The 24,430-nt window shown below is 40.4% G+C and overlaps 1 protein-coding gene and 1 long non-coding RNA gene across 5 annotated transcripts in view; one reads left to right on the forward strand and one right to left on the reverse strand.

The window, feature by feature from the left end:
- Positions 1–13,929, reverse strand: part of SNRK (SNF related kinase) — a 58,250-nt gene extending 44,321 nt beyond the window's left edge. The window contains exons 1-2 of one of the 4 annotated variants that reach the window (XM_038570271.1): positions 13,791–13,929; positions 308–369 (exon numbers count right to left, since the gene is read on the reverse strand). The gene's annotated coding sequence lies outside the window, so the exon portion shown is untranslated. Of the gene's footprint in view, positions 1–268; positions 370–13,790 lie in introns of all 4 variants that reach the window. The other 3 variants (XM_038570268.1, XM_038570269.1, XM_038570270.1) reach the window with 3 other exon arrangements.
- A 183-nt stretch (positions 13,930–14,112) lies between these two features.
- LOC111091943 lies at positions 14,113–20,507 on the forward strand. Its single transcript, XR_005376675.1, has 4 exons — positions 14,113–14,253; positions 15,109–15,154; positions 16,071–16,144; positions 20,450–20,507. It is a non-coding gene; the product is annotated as an uncharacterized LOC111091943 (long non-coding RNA).
- Positions 20,508–24,430: the final 3,923 nt, after the last annotated feature.

The following is a 24,430-nucleotide window of genomic DNA, read 5'->3' on the forward strand; positions in this document are numbered from 1 at the left end:
TTACTCTTTTTGTACTTTGTTTTGTACACATATCCCTTTCCAGGGTCTATGAAACTATAATTATACACTAAAAACAGGACATTATGATTAACTGAAGGTGAGAAGGAAAAAGATCCTTGTTACTGAACATCTTTTCAAGTAAGAGTCCACTAAGCAATCCTACCATCAAGTGCATTTTGTGTTAGCATATGAAATAACTAAATTTTTTTATCTTTGAGGATCTTCAGTCACTTTAAACAACAATGTCAAATTCTAAGATGTGGCTTACATAAAGTACAGGTGACTCTGCAATGGCTCCAGCACATACCCTGCAAACCACATACTGAATAATCCTTGTTACCACTGTGTTTTGTTAGTTGCTTCTTTTTCCTAAAAGAAAATACAGGAGGAGATTTTAGTTTAGTTCTATTCAACTGCTTAAAGTCAAAATATACACCCTAAGGCTGGATCCAGACAAACATATAAAAATGGTAAATTTGTCCTTAATGACCCAGTCTCCTCTCCCATCATCTTTCTTCCTCTGTGAATTACAACCCACTCAAACAATCGTGAGTGAACAGGAATTTCACAGTGAACAGATACACAGAGATTGTTCCAGGTGGCCCAGTCAGACCATTCCACTAGGTGGAGGAGGAAACAATAATCATGAACAACAGTGAATTGACCGTTTTCTAAATGCTTTCTGGGTAATAGACACCAAATCCACATTTTGTGGACCATCACTAGGAGCCTGCAAGCTAGGCACAATGGGGCTCGACTTGCCAGATCAGCAGCAGTGGGCAACTCCAATCCTGCCTAGCCTAGTTTCCAAGCCTAGCGTGCCTGTAGGAACCCTTGACAGCTCGTGAAACACTCACTCCCACAGCCAAGGAGGGCAACCTTTACAACACACAACCTTCTAGCAAGTCAGCAGAAATCAATCATAAGGGCCAGCATCTGAGAACACATAAAGCAGAAGATTCCAATTCAATAGTAAAAAAAGAAACTATCACTACAAACAGAGAATGTGAACAGATCACTGATATATAAGTCTGGCATGGTGAGAATACTGTGAGAATAAAGGCTTTATGGTCCTTTCCACAACACTGAAATGTCCCACAAATACTGAAAGGCCTAAACATTCACACTAGGCCGAGGCAATTTACACAACACACTAAAGGTGAGCATCCAGGTAATCATTAAGCTCACAAACAGGGCCAGGTCATGGGCACAGGCCCACATCTAGAGACAGGTGAACCCTGGACGCTTACCTACTCGTTCAGTAGCAAGTGGGATATGGTAGCTCCTGACATTAGCCTTGCTTGCTTCTCTCCTTCTACCACTCAGTCTCTAGGCAAGGCAGTGTGGTAGTCCGGTGCGGGTGAGCACTGGCTCTGAGCACCAGTGACTGGATATGAATCCCACTCCACCTATCACTAGCCACGGGACCTCAGCAAAACTCGACTCTACGATCCGTTTCCTCATTAGAAAATGTTAGTAGTAAGGATACAACTTCATAGGTCGTGGTGAAAATTAAATGAGCTAGTATAAGTGTTTAGAATTAAGCCGGGCAGAGAATAAACAGTAAACACTGGTTACCACCATCATTGTTAAAATGATGGCATTCTCTCTCATGCAGGTAGAAACTCTTCCACCCTACTTCAAGAGAATGAATTTACTGATCTGTTCAGTTTCCTAAAATGTATTAAATTGAAAATGACTGAGGTATGACTGTTACATAAAGAAAATACTATCTCTAGTTGGGCATCAAAGCATGATGATTTTTCTTTCCTTTTTTTTTTTTTTTTTTTTTAAGATTTTATTTATTCATGAGAGACACAGAGAGAGAGAGGCAGAGACACAGGCAGAGGGAGAAGCAGGCTCCATGCAGGGAGCCCCATGTGGGACTCGATTCTCCCTGGACTCCAGGATCACGCCCTGAGCCGAAGGCAGGGACCAAACCGCTGAGCCACCCAGGAATCCCCCTGATGATTTTTCAATAAAACATCCCACAAAAGCTAAGTATTTGCCTTTTAAAATTATATCAAGATGACCTTCTTTCAAATCTACCTTTTTAAAAAGAACTAAATGTTCCTTCACATTTTTTCCTTCTAAAAGTAATACATTCTTACAGAAAATCCGGAAAATACAGACTAGAAGTAGAAAGAATAAAAAGGCATCCATAGCCCTACCACTGATGATAAAAACTATCAGTATTTTGGCGATCTTTCTGCAAATATTTACATACAGCTTCTTCTTTATTCTGTTTTACAAAGATGTGATCATTCTATTTATAACTTTATCTACATTCTATAGATAACTTTAACTTTTTGACATAAAAGTTATGTCATAAAAGTCATAAAAGTGACATAAAAAGTCACTTCTAGTCTTTTTTTGCCTGATGTATTACTTTCATTCGTTTTAGTATTTTATTTCTATGATGGAGTTATGAAAGAAATACCTGTACAATATAGGAAAATATACAATTAGAACATATAAACTGGCAAAAAGAGAGAAATTTTTTTCAAAACATCAATTTTTCTACTCTCTGGGACAATCTCTGTTAACAGTTTGGTACACAGCCTTTCCAATTATTTTCTACATGTAATATATGCTCAGACACAACTTTTTAAATAAAATGTAATATATGCAAACATAGGAACAGAAAGAGAAACAGGTCTATAACATTTTAAAAGTAATTCTCTCTACAAAACAAGTCGATACGAATTCACTTTAGAAAATTTGGAAAATGTAGAAAAGCACAATCTGGGGGTAGGGATAGAGAAATCACCTGTAATTTCATCTAAGCTAACCTCTCTTCAGCTATGAATACATATCCTTTATACCTACATTTCTTTACAAAGCTAAGATACTGAATATGAAGTTTGATACTACTTTTTCCTCTACTTTATATAATGAACATTTTCCCATGCACTTGCTTGCATATCAGTATTTTTAATGGCTACATAACAAATATGACATCTTTTAAAACAGCAAAACCACTAAATTAGGCTATTCTAAAGTAGTCACACAAGCACATAACTAGGCTGGACCTAAATGAAACCAGCCAACTAGTCAAAAGTGTTTATAATATGGAAATTCATGTTTGAGAAACAACTCCCAGTATATGTTGCAAGAATATACTGATATCCTCCCAACTAAAGAGAAGCAAACTGAAGTGTACGGGTGTGGCTGGAGAAGAGGAAGGAAGAGTGGGTGGCCCTACACACATTTTGCAAGCTGCTGAAAACATTTGTAGAACCAGCCTCTGTTAAATCTACTGTCAATTTGAAATTCACCCTGTTATTCTTCTCGAAATTCACTTTCAGATTTTCACTGACATCACCACCACTGCAGTGTAGTCTGTGTATCAAACAAATGTCTCCTACTCACATCTTTGGGGAGGACAAAACAGAATACTGAACAAAGGTAGCTCTGCATGCCCAATCCACAGCATGAGAAAGTAGAGGAATGGAACAAAAAGGGCCATGTGTTTTCCTACATTTTATTTGGGATATTATAAATTTCCTCCTAAAATCAGACCACCAATATTTAAAATATGTAAAACCTCTCCCAAAATTAAGTGCTTTTAAAAAAAAATCTGTGCTAATGAATGCTCTCGAGGACTTTTTGCAAAGACACACTAAAACTGCATTTAAGCTTCTTACATATGGAAATATTCTGGTTATCTTTTACAAATACCAAAAATGCAAACTGTAATTTTTACTCATGGAAAATGCTAAACTGCATGCTGATAGAAAAACTAAGTGGAGGAATTAACACTGTCTCAGTGAATACTACCACCCCGATCTTACTGCTGAAATTTCAGATACCATAACAAAAATGGCATAGGATGAAAGGAAGACAGTAGACTAAATCCTCTGAGAATATCAACAACCTCCTGGTCAAGCAAAATAAACACAATCCTACATGCAGTTGCCACTGCTGTTCCCTTTATCCAAAATAAACAATATTCTACATTTCTAGAATAGCACTCCTCTTCCTGGGAGTTACCAATATAAGCCATAAATCAAAGATGAAGAAACCACAAATAGGCCAAGAGGTCCTAAGTTATGGAAGGATCAGAGTTTTTCACTGGATTGGCTGGATATTACAGTGTAGTTATCATATACTATTATGTGGTTATCAGGCTGCACTCACTGGATGGATTCAAGATTGGAAATTACAAATTAAAAGGTTAAATTCTTAAAAAAAAAAAAAGATTTATCTACTCATGAGAGACAGAGAGAGAGAGAGAGAGAGAGAGAGGCAGAGACACAAGCAGAGGGAAAAGCAGGTTCCATGCAGGGAGCCCGAGGCGGGACTCGATCCAGATTCTAGGATCATGCCCTGAGCTGAATGAAGGCAGACGCTCAACAATGAGCCACTCAGGCATCCTGGTTAAATGATTTCTTATGAGAAATGTCCAAATAGGCAAAATTGTACCTCCAAATGTCTAGGAAAGTATTTTCCAAGGGAAGGTAACTTCCTACTCAAGTATATTCTGCAAGTACTCTTCCAAGCACTCAATTTTAATGGACGGGGAGCAACCAAAGTGACCAGGAATGGCAGGCTGAAAGGACTGTTCGGCTCTTCAGACAGCGACTGGGTCACAGATGTAGATCAATCTCATGAAGCGTTGGTTTACATAATCCTTATTTTCTCTAAGTGAAACTAGCAATGGTCCAGGATATATCAAGGAATTTTAATGTATCCAGGAGTCAGGCGATTTATTAACTGATGTAGAGTAGTACTAATTATTTGTAAAGAGAAAGAGGTTAACATCCAAACCACACAATCAGGACCAGCAGTGCAGATGATAAGTTTAAATTCCTAAACAGAATCTGCCTCTTGTTAAAATGATAAAAAATGCTAAATGTGTCACCATTTCTGATGACAGCCTGGTATAACACACGCATGTAATAATGACTTGAGCAAAAGCAGGTATGTAAAAGTTACTCCAAAATAAATAAAGCTAATCCACAATTACTCTTTGTTGCCAGGAAGACAAGAGAAATTGGAAGTTTGGAGAATTCAAAAACTTAATAATCTAAATCTTTTTTATTTATTTATTTATTTATTTATTTATTTATTTATTTATTTATTTATTTATTTAATAAATTTATTTTTTATTGGTGTTCAATTTACCAACATACGGAATAACACCCAGTGCTCATCCCGTCAAGTGCCCCCCAATAATCTAAATCTTTCTTCCAAACTTTTATTAAAATGCTATCAGTACTCATTTTCACTCCCCGTCTTTTCTTTCCCTGCTGATTTGTGATGAAGATGGTCATTTAAAAATGGTCAAAAAAGAATACTGGAACAGAAGAAAAATAATAAATCTATAAACAAAAATACGATACTTAACATTACATTGACTTTGACTTAAAAGGCTACATCATTTGAGATTCTCATATTGTTAAGACTAAAATTATCTGATTTCTAAAAATTTCTGAAATTTCTGAAAAGCAATGTGGCAATATATACATCAAGAGCCTTAAAATACTCACCTTGATTTAATAATCTCATTACTAGATTTGTATCTTGAAGAAATAAAGTTGTTGAAAATTTTTACACTCAACAATGTTCAGTGATATCTATATGTACAAAAAAATAGAAATAATCTAAAGGTCTGCAAAAGAAAACAATTAAATCACAGTACACCTAACATTAACACTATGCAGTCATATTTTGAGGCTATTTAATCTCCTGGGGAAATTCTCACAATAAAATGTTAAGTTAAAAAATTCATATACCAAATTTCATGGCATGATCTCAATTTTTAAAAAAGCATTTAATTTGTCTGCATATATATTTTAAAAATACCAAAATGTTAAGTTGGTAAGATTATAGATTTTTTTTTTTCTCTTTATGCTTTCCTGTTCTTTTCAAATTTTTTGGCAGTGAATGTGTGCTGCTTTTACAATCTAAAACAGTTTATTAAAATTTTGACTCTTTTGTGTGTAATTTTCAATTTTCTGAGATCTATGAAAAGACTAATTTCCCTAAAAATATATTATCTAAAACCTATTTATGTCATCTTAATAAACAAGACACATTCAAGGAAATATTTTGCTTCCCATGAGGGACAAGGTATGCAATATTCCTTCAGACTGAGGAAGGAACAGGATCACCAAGTCTATTTTCATTAGCAAATATGTGAGCCTTAATTGTGTAGAAACACAACAGTCTCTGTCCTTTATAACCTTACAAATGTTATCTACATATAAAAAAAATAAACAACTACACAGGTTAGCCTGGGTGAGGAGTGCCAAAGGAAGAGCAGAGGACACTAACAAGGCAGGATCCCCAAGAACAGGACAGCCCACAGACCAGAGCTTAGCCTTCAAGAGGGAGCAGTGGAACACCATACCTGAAAGTGGGGAGACAGAGGCAGCAGAGCATGCACATGGCTGGCTGGCTTTGGAAAGGAGAATATCAGTTTGGGTGAATTTATGATTTGGGGTAGACATGAGATAAGTTAGTACGGTTAAGAAGTTTGATCCTGAAAAATACCTAATGGCTTACCATCTAGGCAACTATGATGAACTCTTACTTTCTCAAAACTAATGGAAAACTTGCCATACTCAATAATTCACCACGAATCTATCCTTGAATTATACTTAAGTTCAATTAAGTGTCATTAGAGAGTTAAAAATGCACAGAAGCAGCTTCTAATCACAGAGCTGATAAGAGGTCTCAAAGAAAAAAAACTTTTTAGGTAGTAACATAAATGCAACATAGAAATAAAGTCATTAGAGAATTTAAACCAATTTTAAAAAGTTCACTGTCCACTTTAAAGTTCCATAAAACACCAATTTTGTTTTGACTTAGATTAGACCTTTCTCATTATCACCCATGCTACTTTCCTAAAAACCTACTACAGACGTAAATAGGTTTATATAGAAATTAAGTCCAGTCTCCTAACAAAACTAGGTGACTGTCTCATTTCAAATTTTAAAAATGTCTTTCACTGCCACAACTGTTTACTTTAGAATTTCAGTTTTGTTTTAATGCAGGTCTCAAAAAGAGTGAACAAAGTAACAACTGGGAATCCATGTCCATACTGAACTCTATATTTGTTTAATCATTTATTCCCCCCAACCAGCAATACAATGGAAATATACCCACTTCACAGATGAGAAAGCAGGGACAAAGAGGACTTTGTCCCAGTCCTACACCCAGCTAAGAGCTGCCTGGTTTGGACTCCAGGTCCCACCGACTCCTGGGCCCTCCATTATTTCCTGCAACAATACACCTCCCTTTACCTAGGCCTGTCTTCTTTCCCAGGGAAAGAACAGCAATAAAATAAATCAATTTGGACATTTCTCACGTTCTTCCAGTGATGATATGCTATGCTAGTCACCTAGTCCAGCAATCGATTAAATGGAGGAAATTCCCTGGCACCACCACTCACTTAATAAACATTATTAACAAACAACTCAATTAAAGACTTTTTGAAACTACTTTTTAAAAAAAGAAATTACAGGCAAATAACTATTCAAAAGACAGATATTTACTGATCATGTAAAAATGGAATGGCACCTTAAAAATAACTTCACCTTAGTGTTTACATACAATTTTGTGATGACAAAAACAGCCAGTAGCACAGAACAGCCAACGCCAAGCAAGTAATTCAGATAAATTTAGGGAGGTTCTATTTTCTGCATAAAAACTGTACCCTTTCCCCAACTGCAATTCTAATACACTTTGCAAATTACATTCTCTCCATTTGTTTCTGAAAAAGCCTTTTCCTTTACAGGAAGATTAGCAAATACACATAAAATAGGAGCACAAAGGACAAAATCAAGCCCTGAAACTAAGACTGTATGAATATTCTCATTCCAAATTTCTTTAGTAGCACTCATAATACTCTACACCAATAAAAAGAGAATTGTTTCACTTGCAGAAAATGAGGTAAAACAGAAAGCTAAACTTTACTTTTAAATTTAATCGCTCTGCTTTTGTCCACTAAATAGAAGGCTATTGAGGATTATGACTATTTTTAAAAAAGATCCATGAATACAGTACGTTCTAGCTTCATACTGTCTCCATGAATATTTGTTAGTACACGGTCCTAAATCTGAAATGAACTTTACATAAATAATTATACTATAAAACTTACATTATCTAAAATACAATTTCTCTAATAAAGAAAAAACAACATGGGTGAATATGTATTAAATCCAGTTCAATTTATGATTTGAACATTTTCCCCTAGCTACGCCATATAAAGACAATATAATGCCCTAAGAGGTGTGTACATAGAGGAGAGGAAATATTGGAGAAGAGCTGGGAGAGCGTGCTAAGATTCAGCATTTCATTTCAAACTACCACATGGTCAACCTTTCTTATTACCCTCACCATAGAGGTGCACTTTAAAAATGATCAAAGTTCATTTATTCAGCAGACATGAACAGCAGCATCAGAGTGCAGTAGAAAGAGTACCACAGGGCCTGGAGCCCAGCAAGTTACTCAACTTCTACAAAGAGGCACATCTTAATCTATAAAACAAAGATAATCACCACCTTAGATAGTTATTATGAAGGCAAGTGGGATAATACATATTAGCAAGATGTGAGTAGGCTCAAAATCATCTACCGTTTTCCCCCGAAATTTTCAGAACTGGCCTTCCTTCCAGGAGAGTCTGATATTTGAGAGGAGTTATATACTTAGTTTTCTACCTTATTTTGATATCTGCTAATAGGCCCATCAAGCTGCCCCTAAATGCCTCTACAAGACATACTAGGAAGATTCCTGCCACAAGATCTGTACAATCTCTTACAGAGACAGATATGCTAAAGGAGTTGCTCTTTCTCCAAAACCTACCTTAGGGGAGTTCATAGGAGGTTATCTCGAAGAAATTCATTTTGTTTGAGCTAAGAATTGAAATTGACAATGATGGGGAAGACGCTTTTCAGCACACAGACCTGAGAGAGCTTAGTATGACTGGGATGATAATACAGAGCACAGGAGACGAGATCAAACAGGTAGGCAGGGACCACATACCCAAGGGGCCTTGTATTCCAAACAAACCAGCTGCGGTTCCTTAGGTCTGGTGAGCCCTTACCAGAGGGCTTCAGGGCCCAGCTAAAAGTTCACCTCCAGGAGGTGTCCTTCCCCACCCACACACATCCCTGCACACCAGCTCCCATACCTTCTCACAGCACCATTCCTTTCCCATCAGGGCCCTTATCACAACTGCAGTTAATATAATTACATGAGTAATAATCTGTGTCCCCACTCAAATAAATGATAACTTCAGTCTGTGTAAAGCCCATGTCCATTTTATTCTGCTCTGTATCCCAGGACCTGCCATATATCTATATATTTTGAGTATAGTATCTACTCAAAATATATAGATACACATTATTAAATAAACAAACAAAAGCTGGCACTAAGAAGCCGAAGAAGGGCACGCCTGGGTAGCTCAGTCGGGTTACGCGGGTTAAGCATCTACCTTCAGCTCAGGTCAGGAGCCCAGGGTCCTGGGATCGAGCCCCACATCAGGCTCCCTGCCTCCCTGCTTGGCAGGGAGTCTGCTTCTCCCTCTCCGGGAGTCTGCTTCTCCCTCTCCGTCTCCCCACCCCTCACCTCCCTCATGCTCTCGCACTCTCTCTCTCTCTCTCTCTCTCTCTCTCAAATAAATAAACAAATAAAATCTAAAAAAAAGAAAAAAAATAAAAAAAAAAAAGGCAGCAGCAGCCAAGGAAGAATCCTGAGCAGACAAATGGCAAGCAGAGATGACAGTTACACAAACCACTCTAACAGCAAAGTGAAGACCAGCCTGGCAGGGTAAGACTAGAGCTGGGGTACAGATAAAGAGACTACTGAAAATATCCCACTTAATGACCTAAATCACTTAGGCAGCCAGTATGTGGACAGTGATGATGAGAGGTAACGGACCAGACATGTTTAGGAAGTAGAATCTCAGACCTCAATGCCTGGGGGGCAAAGCAAAGAGGGAAATCCAGAATGATTCTAGCAGAGAGTGGTAGCAAGTGGTGCCATTCACTCAGACCAGAAATACAAAGGACAGGGACAAACATTATTGAGCATCTACTACATGCTAGGATCAAGTGAAAGATTGGCTTCTAGTTCCAAAATTCTATGATTGATAAACAGTTTAAATTTAGCCCACCTGTATTAAAATGGGCACAGTTTCTATTAATAGGCTGGTTAAATCAACAAAATAAGTTTAGATTTTTGAAGTTTCTTCATGAAGACACCACTTGGGTATACTAACTATGCATGAGGCCATCACACTGGTCGGGGGATGTTTAAATCAAGGAATTGGTCTCTGCCTTCAAAGAGCTGACAGTCTTTAAAGTTTGAGAAAAATAACTGCATTTCAACAAATGAGCAACTAATGCCCAGTGGGGTTATGATCTGACCATTTATAAGACCTGTAACCCACACTACTGGAGCACAGACTTCATAACCTACATTACATTTCCAGGCCAATATATGCACTTGAGGGGGTATGTATTTAAATAGACAGACCCAATCCTGCTTTGAGCCTGGAAGATACTGCAGAACTTAAAACATCACAGCACATAGCCTGTGACTGACTTTGAAGTAATTACTGAGTGCTACATCGCAGCACTTTGGAAGGTATCATAAAACAAGTAAGGAGAGAGAAAGACGCCTGATTTGTCATGGAAGAGGCTACCTGAGCAGAAGCCAAATGCTGGAGGTGCCAAAGCAGAGTCTCAGGAGGCTCTGGAAGCAGCAGAGAAATAAACGTTCAGGAAAGGTACAGCAGGGATCCTCTTTAGACAGGCTCCTCCCCTGCCACCAGCAAGAAATGGCTTCCCATGGGATATAAGGCCTCAACCCAAAGCAGACTTACAGAAAAAGGTATGAGGAAACCATCCAGTGTGAATAATCTAGCTCCAGATCATCCAGAGCAGCCAATATATGAAAAGAGCTCTTGTGAGGCTATTAAGTCTGAGAAATTTTACACTAGCTCTTTGCAAACAAAAACAAGATACCAAAACACTTCCCTCTCCATGCCCAGAGCTCCTGCCACTCCTCTCTCTTCCTGTTCATATTCTTTAAAAAAAAGAACAGCTGCACTGTCTTTACCTCCTCAACTCCCTTTCACCCACTTGGATCTAAGTTCTTCCTCCACTACTTAACCTTGTCTTCTCATCTTCCCTGAACTCTCTGAGCACTTTCCCCTTCTCTCTGCCTGGGAACCCTATCTGTATTAAGACCAGTCCATTGTCACCTCCTCCGTGAAGCATTCGCAAGTCAGATTGCTCCTTGCCACCATCTTTGTACTTCTGCGGGGTTTTGCCTATGCCTTACCACAGCATTCACTGGATCCTATCATCACTGCTTACTTCAGTGCCCCAATAGCCTGTGAGCTCCTAAAGGCAGTAATTGGTTTTTATTCATTTTTCTATTGCTACTCTTGAATCCAGGGTCCCAAAAACGGACACACAAAGGTACCATGAATAAAGGATAACAGGCTAAGTTTATCTTCAAAACTGCTAGAATCTACTCAAGTAACTTCACTGACATTGCTCTAAGAATTTACCTGCACACACATACACTGAGAAGTACCTAAATTATGAATAATAGTTTTATTGGCTAACAATTCTATCTTCTGATTGTTAAGCAAACAGCGTGCATGCCGTTAAAAGAGGTCTTTAGAGTACCTCAACTATGTTTTTAAAATTCTGGCTGTGTAGAAAGTTCACTTGTGCTCTTTTCTTCCTGGGCCTAGTGGGGGAAGACATCACAGGGAAGACATCACACCTTCTTTATACCAGTACTTAGAACGATGACTGCTCAATTATCTCCAAAAATAAATAACTTTTTTCCATTTAGTTTCACTTTCTATATGACAGAAACACCCATGGTAAGGTTTAGATGAACATTATTTCCTGTGGCCAGTAAAAATGTCATGAGAGCCCTTCAACTTCAATAAAGACATATAAAAGCCTTCATTTGAGGATTATGGGATTAAATTTGAACATAAAGTCCCAATTTATATTTCTGTTCTAGAAAAATAAAAATTAGGATAACTTCTGAATTCTTGTATGTTTACTGCAGCAATACTGAAAACTTTAAGTAGTAAAGTATTAATGGGGCGAGAGCCATTTCTGTGCATAAAACGAAAACTGATTGTACAGATTTAAAAAATAGAAAGGTCACACTCAAAATTCCCTGCCTGGAAAATCTTGAAGATGTAAGAAAAGTTAGTCCTGGGCACTTAATTTTTCAGCTACTACACTGCTTCAATATGTGCCCTTGGGAATGTCATGTAATTTCTCTCATTTCTAGTTCTGTAAAATGGGAATGTCATCTGTTTTCCTAGTAGGGACAATAAGATAGTTGGAGAAAAGAATCAATACGTATTTTTTTTTTAAGGAAACTTGTCTAATTAGTATGCTTAAATCACCACTTGTACAATACATTCTTCCTCAGGAATCCAATTCCAAAAGAAATATTTAAGCAGACATAGAAGACAGATTTCCTTAGGGGAATGATTTGATAAATATGGAAAGTCTTGTAATTATAAATTTAAAAACTGATTACATAAAACTTGACAGCTCCTAGCTTTAAAGTACACTAATAAACATTCTGATAAATTAGGTTGAGACACAGTGTCCCAACCCTGAACAAGGAACCCAAACTGAGGCAACTGATAGTTGACAGAAATTTGGTGAAAATTCAGCAGGACAGTCAACATTTGCAGTTCCATCAGTGGTAAACCACGCTTCCCCTTCAAAACTGATAAAATGTGAAACGCAATAAATCAGCTTTATCACCCATTCCTAAGGCTTTGAGAATGCACTCAATTTTTAAAAACATAAAAAAGTTAACCTGACAGTTTGAAAGGTCCTCTATCCTCAGACCTCTGTAGATTTAAGAATCCTCCTGCCAAATTCTCCCAAACACTGAGATGGAACCAATCCTCCCAAGAAGCAGTGGATCATCCCCGATTCAAGCGTCAGGAAGAGCACAGCTCCAGGACCCCCCCGCCCCCCCAGGTTGAGACTGTCACTTTCCTAGATCCCGAGTCCAAGTTAACGACAGGCTTTTGCAAAATGGTTCAGAAAGCAATCAACAGGCGATGACTCTGTAAAAGAACGGAGGTTTCCTGACGTGCAGGGAAAAACAACAACAAAACGGCAGGTCTCCCCCGGGAACGGCAGCGCTCCTCCTTCCCAGCCCGGTGCCCTTTCTCTACAGACAAGAGCCCCATTCTATTGTAAGGCTGCGGCTTCCCCGAGAAAGCCTGGCTGCGGCCAGATCTCCAGGTTGCTCTGGAGAAGGAAACACATCCCGGCGCACACCCCACGAGGGCACCGGGCGCGGGGAGCCGCGGGGAGCCGCGGGGGGCCCGGCCGGGCGCGGGGCCCGCTCGGGGCGGGGCGGGGCGCGGGGCGCGGGGCGCGGGGTGCGGGGCGCGGGCGCCTCCCGAGGTGCCGCAATCCGGCCGCGGCCGCAAGGGCAGGGCCTCCGGGAGCCCGCGGCCGCCGCAGTGCCAGTGCCAGTGCCAGTGCCAGTGCCGGCCCCGCGCCCCGCCGCCGCCCCGCCGCCAGGCCGCACGCCGCCGCCGCCCCAGCCCGCGTCCTCCGGGCCCAAGGCGCTGCGGCCGGCACGGGCAGCGGGGCGCGGGGCGCGGGGCGCGGGGAGCGCGGAGCGGCGAGCGCGCAACTTACTTTCCGCCCGCGGCGGGCGCCCGGGCCCGCACCCCCAGCCCGCAACGCCGCAGGCTACCCGGCGGCGGAGGCCGGCCCGCACCCGGCCCGCGGCCGCCGCGCCCCGCCGCGCCCCGCGCTCGCCCCTACCTCCGCCAGCAGGCGGGCGTCCGTCCGCAGCAGCCGCGGCGCCGACGACTCCCTCCCGGCCGCCGAACCCCCGCACCCAGCGCTAATCATAATACCGAACGGGCGGCCGGCCGCGGGCGGGGGGGGCGAGGTGCGCCTGCGCGGGGCTCGCGTCACTGTGACGCAGAGCGGGGCGGGCCCGCGGGGGGGGCGGGGCCGGGAGCACCTGCGGGCGCGGGCGCGGGCGCGGGCGCGGGCGCGGGCGCGGGCGCGGGCGCGGGCGCGGGCGCGGGCGCGGGCGCGGGCGCGGGCGCGGGCGCGAGCGCGGGCTGCGGAGGGCGTCGTGGCGGCGTCGGGGCAGGCGGGCTCCGCGGCGGTGGGCTGGCGGCGGGAAGCGGCCGAGGCGCCCGAGGAGAGGGCCCGCGGAAGGAGGAAGCGCAAGGGACACGGGGCAGTGGCCGGGAAGAGTGGCGCGAGCTACCGGGTAACCGGAGAGCTGGGACGGCCTGCACCTGACCTGCCTGCGTCCTGGGGGCTGGCGGGGAGGGCAGCTCGCGCTTTGCCCTTCCGGGGGTGCCCGCGTCTCCCGCCGAGTTTAAGCAAGGAGAGGGAAAAGAGTGAATATACGTTCATGTATACACATACATATATAAATATATGCATATGCTCTTTTTCTCTACAGTTTTATTTCTTGGGAACCCAATTTGAAGGAATTTCATTGATTTTGTTGCTATTTAAACAAAAGGAGAAAAGCCCACCATCTGAATGCGGCGCTGGCCTTAAAGGTCACCGGGAGACACTAGCCCGGCCCCATCAGTTAGCGGCCTCTCCTGGAAACCACCTGGAAAGGCAAAAGGTCATGGAAAGTGTTAAAACAGACCAAGTCCAGGATTCAAACAGCAGACGTTAATCGTGGTTTAGCTAGAGAGTTCAGCGGCATGGTCACCAGGCCAAGTGGCTCAGGAAGGGAGCTTAGCCAAGGCCAGAAGAGGGGTGCTGGGCTCCTGACTCCCACCCTCGAAAGCTTGTCTTTCAGTAGGTGGAAGATGGGCTCTCTGAGGCTTCCTGAAAGGGAGAGCCAACAAGCCAGATGCCAGGTTTCTCCGACCTGCTTTTCCCTTTCTGTTTCTCCTTTCTTTCCACCCTTCAAATAAAAAATGCCTAGTGAAGAAGGACACAAGAAAAAAAATAAATATACAAATAAAAGCTGCTCAGATGCTCCAAATTTGATTAAGTTGACTTGGTGCAGAAGAGAAATCTAGGTGGCTTTAGCAAGTGTGTCTTTGCTGACCTGCAAATGTCAGGGGTTTTGTTTTGTTTTGTTTTGTTTTGTTTTCAGACCATCTCCACAGCATCAATTTTGCATGTCTGAAGATGATTGAAAAGTAAGTGGATTGTGGGGAGATGCAAGCCCTTAGGGTGAGAACAAGGTTTTCTATTAAAGGGGGACTCCCAGTCAGCCTAATGCTCTAGGATGGGGTGATGATGGATCATTGGCCGGGAAAACCCTGGGACTCTAGGCCTCAGGCTAGGCCTCTGTCCCTTAAGGATGAGTCAAAGCCCCAACTCTGGGATCACTCTGATTGAGAAAGACCATAAAGGAAAAATCTCACTTTGACACTGACATTCTAACTCTAGGCGTATGTTACGCAGTAGCTCCTTTGTGGAATTCAGTCAGTCCTTCACTACTGGAAAGTTGGAAGACCATGCACTTTTCCCCTCAGGGAGATATCACTATTTAGGGAACCCTGTAAAAGAAAAACAAACAAACAAAAAAAGACCCACTCTAATGGTCTCCCAAGGGAATCCAGTGGTTGACGACCTCTGCCACCAGACCTGTAGCCCTGAGAGTAACAGTAACCACAAAGCAATGGCCATAATAAATAAGCCCTTGGAAAACAGTATTTATATTGTTGCTGTGTGTGACTCAGGTTTCAACTAAAATCTATAAGGTAACAAGGACATAAGAATAGCAAAACAATAAATGAAAAGGAACAGAATAATAGATTGATTCAAATAAAGTCAGGGATACAGCCGGATAGTAAATCATTCATTCATCCCCAGTGTTTCTTGGGAAGCTATAGTGCTGCTGGCAAGAACATGACCCATTTTCAGTTCCACACCATAGATGTAGTAACATGATCTTATTATGCTTAGGCAATATTTAAGAATATTCAAGTGCAAATTAATATATTATTACTTAACTTTGAATATAAGCAAATATGTTTATTGTTAATGAAGAACCCTCCTCCAATCTGCCTGGAGGCTTTCTCCAACACAGACTGCTTTTTTTAATGTTAGGTCTTTTTATGGACCTGTAAGAAGCTTTAATTAGATATACAGCACTCTACAAAACGACAAGATGGAGCATGCAGGTTTGTATTACAGTTTCTGTGATTCAAATCTCAAATATAACATAATGCCACCAATTTAAGGAAGAAGTTGTTTATCAGAAGGCAACCAGGGCAATGCTACAAATTAGATCAAGATGTGAAAAGCAAGCAGATTCTTGAAAGAATTGCAATTTTCATCTTGGGACCCCCCATCACCACACACACACACACACACATACACACAAGCATCATATTATCTTCTCTAGATATTGTTCATTTTCATAATTTGAAAAAATTAAACTATATTTAAAACAATAGGTATTGAGTAACCATGTACAGTTCAATTTTGAGTTATAACATGTATTTAAGTAAGATTTTGCTTTACATATTTAATTAGTCATTTTGTACATTGATAGTTGTGCATTTCTAAATCCTGGCTTCATCCCAGTAGGACCAAAAAATAATGATACTTCATTGGAAAGGCCTACAGAGTTCCTCAAAGACTTTCTCATACTACCCCATTGGCATCAGTTAGCATGTTTCTCTTATCTCAGATATCAGTGAAGGCCACCGTATGTGTGTGTGTGTGTGTGTGTGTGTGTGTAATGTATTTTTGATAGTTGCAAACAAAGATTGAAAATGCCAGCCCTTGACTCTGTTCATTTGCAACATGTGAGCTAAGAGACATGACAGTCATTGCCTGGCATCAAATCCTGCCCCATCACTTAATTCTCTATGGCTTTGGGCAGGTTCCTTAACCTTCTGTTTGTTTTCTTCTCTGTAACATGAGGATGGTAGTGATAATGATATCTTTCTTATAAAGATGGTATAAAGAAATGGTTCTCAAAGTGTGCTCTCTTGACCAACAATATCAGCTTCTTCTGGGAACTGAATCAAAATTCAAATTCTCAGTCTCCATTCCAGATGTACTAAATTGAAAACTGTAGTTTCTGTTTCAAGAACACTTTTGGGTGATTCTGATGCAAGTTAGAGTTTGAGAACCACTGTTGATGGGATTAAATGAGTTTATTTTAAGTATTAAAACAGTGCCTGGTACACAGTAAGTGGTATATTAATGGATATGTTTAAATGAATACAATATGATGTTGCCAAGATTTGCAAAGTTTAATTCAGGCCAAAAGAAGCATGTGCATGTTCTCCAACAAGTAAATCCCATCTTAATCCCATGTCCAAAACTTTAACATGGCCTGCCAAACCATTCCTGATACGGCCCCATCGCCCCTTCTTGCTCTTTCCATTCTCCGTGTGTGCCACATCTCCAACCTCCCCAGTTCTCAAAGGGAACTGCTTTTTCACACCTTTAAGACTTTGCCGATTCTATTCCCTCTGCCTGGAAATGTCTCCCACCCCTTTTCTCCACTTCCCACACTTGCAATCTCCTGAATTCCTGCTTGTGCTTCAAAACCTAACTGCAGTGTCCAACCTCGTCTGTGGTACCCCAACCCAAACCCAGTCAGAGTCAAGGATTCTCTGGACCCATACCTCTCTGCACATCCCACTTAGAGCATTTATCATTAGGTGTTATAATTGTTTACTTCCCATTCTCTGCCTTTGGATCTTTAACTCCTGGAAAATAAGGATTTTATTTCATTTAAAATTCTATTCATGCCACTGGGCTCTGACGTTTTAAGAGAGCAGCCCAAGGGTTTACACCACAGACTTGGGGTATTTTTCCCCCCACAAAGGTCTTTTAAGAATTTTAATTAGTTGTGAACATTTTAAAATTGGGAGATTTAATTTTTATGTTTAACCTTTTAATGAGGTCTAATATGTATATTGTAAGGTTCACCCAGAATACATGATAATTCAGTGATTTTTAGTAAGCTTATAAAGTCGTGCAATCATCCCCTTAATCCACTTTTAGAGTATTTCCATCTCTCCCTAAAAGTCTTCTCATGTGCATATACAATCACTCTCCAATTTCAAGTCCTCCATGACCAATAATTTGTTTTCCATCTCTGTAGGTTTGCCTTTCTAGAAATGTTATATAAATAGAATCATACAATATGTAGTCTTTGGTGTCTGGCTTCTTTCATTTAGCATAAGATTTATCCATGCTGTAGTTCATGTAGTTGTATCTGTTCATTCCTTTGTATTGCTGAATAGTATTCCATTATATACATAAACTACATTTTATTTATTTCCAGATGTTTGCTATTGTGGATAATGCTGCTATGAATAATTATATAAACTCTAAATGGCAATGTTTTCATTTTGGGGGGTATATTGCTGGGTAGAATTATTGGGTCATGTCATGACTCTTTAACATTTTAAGGAACTGAAAAATTACTTTCTAAAGCGACTTACTATTTTATATTCCCATCATCAATATATGAGGGCTCTAGTTTCACCATACCCTTAGCAACACTTGGCATTATTTGACTTTTAGGTTATCAATATTCTAATAAAAGTATAGAGGTATTTCACTGTGATTTTAATTTGCATTTCTCTGATCAACAGTGTTGATCATCTTTTCATGTGCTAAATTTTTAGTTTTCATATATCTTCTTTGGTGAAAGATCTATTCAAATCTTTTGCCCATTTTTAATTGGGTTATTTGTCTTAATGAGTTTTAAGACTTTTTTATATATTTCAGATACAAGTCCTTAATTAGATATATGACTTGCAAATATTTTCTCCCAGGCTGTGGTTTGTCTTCTCATATTTTTAATGATATCTTTAGATGTGCCAAAGTTTTAGATTTTGATGAATCCCAATTTATCAAATTTTTCTTTTATAAATCATATTTTGGATGTCATATCTAAGAAATTTTTGCCTAAGCCAAAGTCAAAAGATTTTTTTGAGTTTTTTTTCAAGTTTATAGTTTTCAATTTAACATTTTAGTCTATAATACAATTTGAGTTAATTGTTATATGTGATATAAAGTGTCTACATGTTTTATCAATTAATTCATTTTTTGCATATGGATAGTCAATTACCCCTGAACCATTTGTCAAAGAGTATCATTTCCCAATTGAATTGCCTTGTCACCGTCACTGAAAATCTATTTACCATAAATGTAAGGGTTTTCTGGACTTCCTATTCATTTCTATTGATTCTACATATCTATCCTTAAACCACTGTGACATAATCTTGACTACTGTTGTTTTATAGTAAGTTTTGAAAATGGGACAGAATAAGTCCTCCAACTATGTTGTTATTTTTCAAAATTGTTTTGCTATTCTAGGTATGTTGCAATGCCATGTAAACTCTAGGATCAGCTTGTCAATTTCTACCAAAACAGTGTTTTTGAAGAATGGTATTTTTTTTTTTTTGGAGTTGCATGTATAGGCCAATTTGGGGAGAATTGCCACCTTAACAATAAAGAGTCTTCACAGTTCATGAACATGATATAGCTCCCCATTTATTTAGATCTTTTAAAATTTCTGTCAGCAATGTTTTGTAGTTTTTAGTTGTACACATCTTTTGTTACCCTTATTTCTAAGTACTTTTCTTTTTAGTGCTATTGTGAATTGCATTATTTTCTTTATTTCTAGGTTGTTCATTATCAGAATATAAAAATACTGATTTTTATATCCTTTGACATTCTCATTTTTTAGTTCTTCTTGGTGTTTTCAGATTAAATAGTATTTAATCATATTATCTGCAAAATCATATTTTCTGCAAATGAAGACATTTTGTTTCTTCTTTTTCCAGTCTGAATGCCTTTAATTTCTTTTTCTTGTCTTCTTGACAGCCTATAACTTATAGTATGATATAGAATAGAAGTGGTTAGTTCTTTGGGGTGTCTGCCTAGCTCCATCACTGGAGCATGCAACTTTGATCTCAGGTTTGTAAGTTTCAATCCCATATTGTATAGAAATTACATAAAAATATTTTTTTTAAAGTGGTAAGGATCCCTGGGTGGCTCAGCAGTTTAGCTCCTGCCTTTAGCCAGGGCATGAACCTGGAGTCCTGGGATTGAGTCCCACATCAGGCTCCCTGCATGGAGCCTTATTCTCCCTCTGCCTGTGTCTCTGCCTCTCTCTCTCTCTCTCTCTCTCTCTCTCCATCTCTCATGAATAAATAAAATCCAACACTCTTTAAAAAAATAAAAAAGTGGTAAAAGTAGATATTCTTCCTTTGTTCTCAAAAAACGCATTTAGTCTTCCACTATTAAGTAAGATATTTGCTATAGGTTTTTCTTAGGTGCTTTTTATATATTAGAATAAATTCCCTGTTATTCAGAGTTTGTTGAGAGTTTCATCATGAATGAGTGTTGGATTTTGTCAAATGCTTTTTCTGCATGTATTGACATGATCATGTAGGTTTTGTCTATTACATTAATATGACACATTGTATTAATTAATTCTCTTTTTTTTAAAGATTATTTACTTATTCATAGAGACACAGAGAGAATGAGAGGCAGAGACACAGGCAGAGGGAGAAGCAGGCTCCATGCAGAGAGCCCGACGCGGGACTTGATCCAAGGGTTTCCAGGATCATGCCCTGAGCTGCAGGCGGTGCTAAACTGCTGTGCCACTGGGGCTGCCCGCATTAATTAATTTTCATATGCCAAATCAACCTTGCATCCCCAAAATAAATTCCACTTTGGTCATTGTAACATGCTGCTGGATTTGATTTCCTTATTTATATTCATGTGGCTCCAATAAAAAATTTTAAAAAATATTCATGTGGCATAGTATGAGGACTTTGGCCTCAATGAGCTTGGAAGTGGATTCTTTTCCAAAGCCTCTAGTTAAGAGCCTGGTCCAGCTAACACCTTCATTTGAGGTTTGTAAGACCCTGAGCAGAGGGTATGTTGCATCTGCCTGGACTTTGGATCTACAAGAACTGTGAGTTAGCAAACATATGTTGATTGAGCTGATAAGTTTGTGATAATTTGTTACAAAGCAATAGAAAACTAATATGCCAACTTTTTCCAGTTTTACTCTGCCATAGCTAGAAGTCCAGCCCCAAGCAGAGTTAATTTTGAAAAATAAAATCAAGATTTCTGGCCCCTCTTGAAAAATAGGAAGATCTTGCAACTTGGGGTTTGAATCCATCAAATGTCAAACCAGCTGCTACACCTGAGCAATGGCTCACCCCACCCTCTTTGTTAGCCAGGGCCTAGGTCTTCCTTCATCTGCTGTGGTCCTTCAGCCCTGGCCTACATCTCTAATTATAGGCCTGGCCCTGGGACATATGAACCTATAACACCTGATCAGCACATGCTCAACTTATTGAGCCCAAGTGCTCAATAAGTATTTGTCAAATAAGTGAACCAAGCAACAGAACCAGTGATACGAGGGAATATTACATAAGAGTGCACAAATGGACATTTGGGATGACCGAGGTTGATGGCAGTATACCTTTCAGTTCATTCCAGGAGGAGTTCTGACTGTGGCCCACAGAGCCTGTCTGCCTGAAAGATATTTCTTGGAAGTTCTATGGATTTTCATATGCATCTCAGTGGTCCTAAGTGTGTCATATGACCAGCCCTAGTTCCAAAGGAGGCTAGGAATGTGGTTTTTAGCTCCTCACATACTACCCCCACCCCCACCCCCACAAGGAAATCAGGTTCTGACAGAAAAGAGAAAGGAGAGGATAGATATTGAGTTCGTGACCAGCAGTTTCAATACCTAGATCATGAAAAAGGAAAAAAATAAAACTACTATCGGAACAACTCAGGTTTTCTAATATGAGACTTATTAGCCTTGAGGAAATCAAAATTGTCAGTGATAGAATTATCTACTTCCATTCCTTGAATTAGTTATCATTTGCCCTTCAGCTATGGACAGTCCAGAAAAATGACCAGTAAGAATAGAAACAATGTGCTTTCTCATGGAGGATAGTATTTTTTTTTTTATTACCTCTGTGTACAGACACAGAATGGATGGCCCTAGTCCTGGTAGGTAGTAAGGCCTTAGGACCCCTACTAGACCAGGCCCTAACTTTCAATTGCTGGATGCTAAGGAGGTCATGGGCAGGTGGGGTGGGTCCTCAGAGAGGAGCCGAGATGGCCAAGGCAACAGAACTGTGAGGCTCCAGGCAGTGGCTGCCTATCAGTCAATTCAGAATAAGCTCAGTGTTTCAGTGTCTGGAGTGCTGGCTGTGTGTTAGTGCTTCTCTTTATCATAACCCTGTGAAGGTTGAGTGGTTTCTGTGAAACTGTAGCCACAAGGTATCCTGGCATCATATGGATCACTACAGCTTGAATGAGGTCTGTCTTGATGAAGGTGAGACTGCTTTGGCCCCATGCAGACAGGAGATGGGGCATTTGGCAGCATGGACACTTGGCAGCAGAGATCCTGCAGCTGGAGATGGCATCTGATAACTGAACGGAGCTGAGCCATCAGGGTATGGATGCCAAAACAGCTGATACTCATTTCCTTAGAGCAGCTATACTCATTTCCAATTCACAGTTCAACTATCCCACCCTGCTTCAGAATCAAGGAATAGTAGACATTATGTAAAAATTAAAAAGTAGGGGTGCCTGAGTGGCTCAATCAGTTAAGCATCTGACTCTTGATTTTGGCTTAGGTCATGATCTCATAGTTCATGAGATTGGGCCCCTGAGTTGGGTTCCACGCTCAGTGGGGAGTCCGCTTGAAGATCCTCTCTCTGTCCCCCACCCATGCATGTGTTCTCTCTCTCTCTCTCTCTCTCTCTCTCTCCCTCTCCCTCTCCTCTCTCTCTCTCTCTCTCTCGAAATAAGTAAGTAGATCTTTAAAACAATAATAAAAATAAAAACACAAAAAATCAAGATAGAGAATATTGATTCAGGCCTCAAGACTACTCTCCCAGACCTAGTAACCCTATATTCACCCTCAGCCCCCACTCCTGCCTGCTTGAACTATGGAACCTAGCAAAACTAAGTGCTCACTTTCCTGGCCACCCTTGCAAGTAGGGATGTCCATCTAATTCAGTCTGGCCAATGAGATCTTTTAGAATTCAGCTGAGTGGGAGGAGGGTATGGTGGTTTGGGGAAAGCTTTTGCTTCTCTGATACAAAGGGACAGCTGCAGCTGGCTCTGGCCTTCCCCTTTCTTCCTGCCCCAGTTGGGCATGATGCCTGGAGTAGGAGCTGCCATTTTGCAACCAGGAAGGAGAGGCCAAGAGAATCACAGCAATGCTGGCTCTGGATCTCATGAGCTGCTGAACAAATGCTAACAGCTGCCTGCTCCAGACTTTGTGTTCTGTGAAAAAATTGAAAATGCTATTTGTTCATTATGCTTACTTAGAGCTGAAAGCCTTCCTGACTGATACAACTAGTATAAACCATTATTTGTCATAAGTGATAAAATGGTAGTGGAGATGAGGGTATAAAGATTTCGAATTCATCAGAAAGAAGCTGTAGAGGGGCACCTGGGTGGTTCAGTCAGTTAGGCATCTGTCTTCAGCTCATGTCATGATCCCAGATCCTGGGATCAAGCCCCATGTCAGGCTCCCTGCTCAGCAGCTTTTCCCTCTCCCTTTGGCCTTCCCCCAACTCACACATACACTCTCTCTGTGTTTCTCTTACTCTCAAATGAATAAATAAAATCTAAAAAATAAATAAAGAAAAGAAAAAAGAAAAGCAAGGAAGGTATCCAGTCCTGCTAGGGTCAGGTCATGACAACACAGAAGTTGACTTGAGGTGATTTCACTGGCCAAGGAGGAGACAATTTGAGCATTGGAAAACAATGTCTACAATGGACTAAATTAAATTAAGAGTGCATAATGGGAGATAAAGAAGTATTTCTTCTGCCTTTCTGGTATGAACTGTGTTTCAGAGCAACCAAAGAGATAATAAGGAGTTTTTTATAGAAGAATTCTAGCTAATAAAGACAGAAGGAATGATAGAAAACCACGACTCTGGAACACCTAATAAAATGAAGAATCCAGAAAACTACCATCAATGACTATTAGGCGAAAGGTTGACAGGGAACCTTTGGGTGGACCATGCTGATAACATCTGAACCCACTGATTAATTTTTACGTTTCTGAAAGTGGGACTTTCAGACACTTTTCAGACACTGTGCACCTCATGATGTAATACATTAGAAAACACAGCATCTGCAAAGTTTTCTAGCCAAAAAAACATTTTAACAAGAATCTAATCCAGCTTGTAAATACAAGAAGAAGTTGAATAACACTATGGGGAAACAATCAGCCAAATCCAGAATGTAGGATATTATACAGGACAATGACTCATATCTCTCCTTCCTCAAGTAAATGGCATAAAAACCAAGAAGAGAGAAGAATTTACAGAGTAAAAGAGACCTAAGAGTTCTTTCAATTAAATATGATGTATTGATCTTATTTGGATCCTGATTTGAATGAAACAACTATAAAAATATTACTGGAGCTAGTTAGGAAAATTTGG

The sequence above is a fragment of the Canis lupus genome, chromosome 23, assembly GCF_011100685.1.
Source record: "Canis lupus familiaris isolate Mischka breed German Shepherd chromosome 23, alternate assembly UU_Cfam_GSD_1.0, whole genome shotgun sequence".
In the NCBI taxonomy this organism is placed as follows: Eukaryota; Metazoa; Chordata; class Mammalia; order Carnivora; family Canidae; genus Canis; species Canis lupus.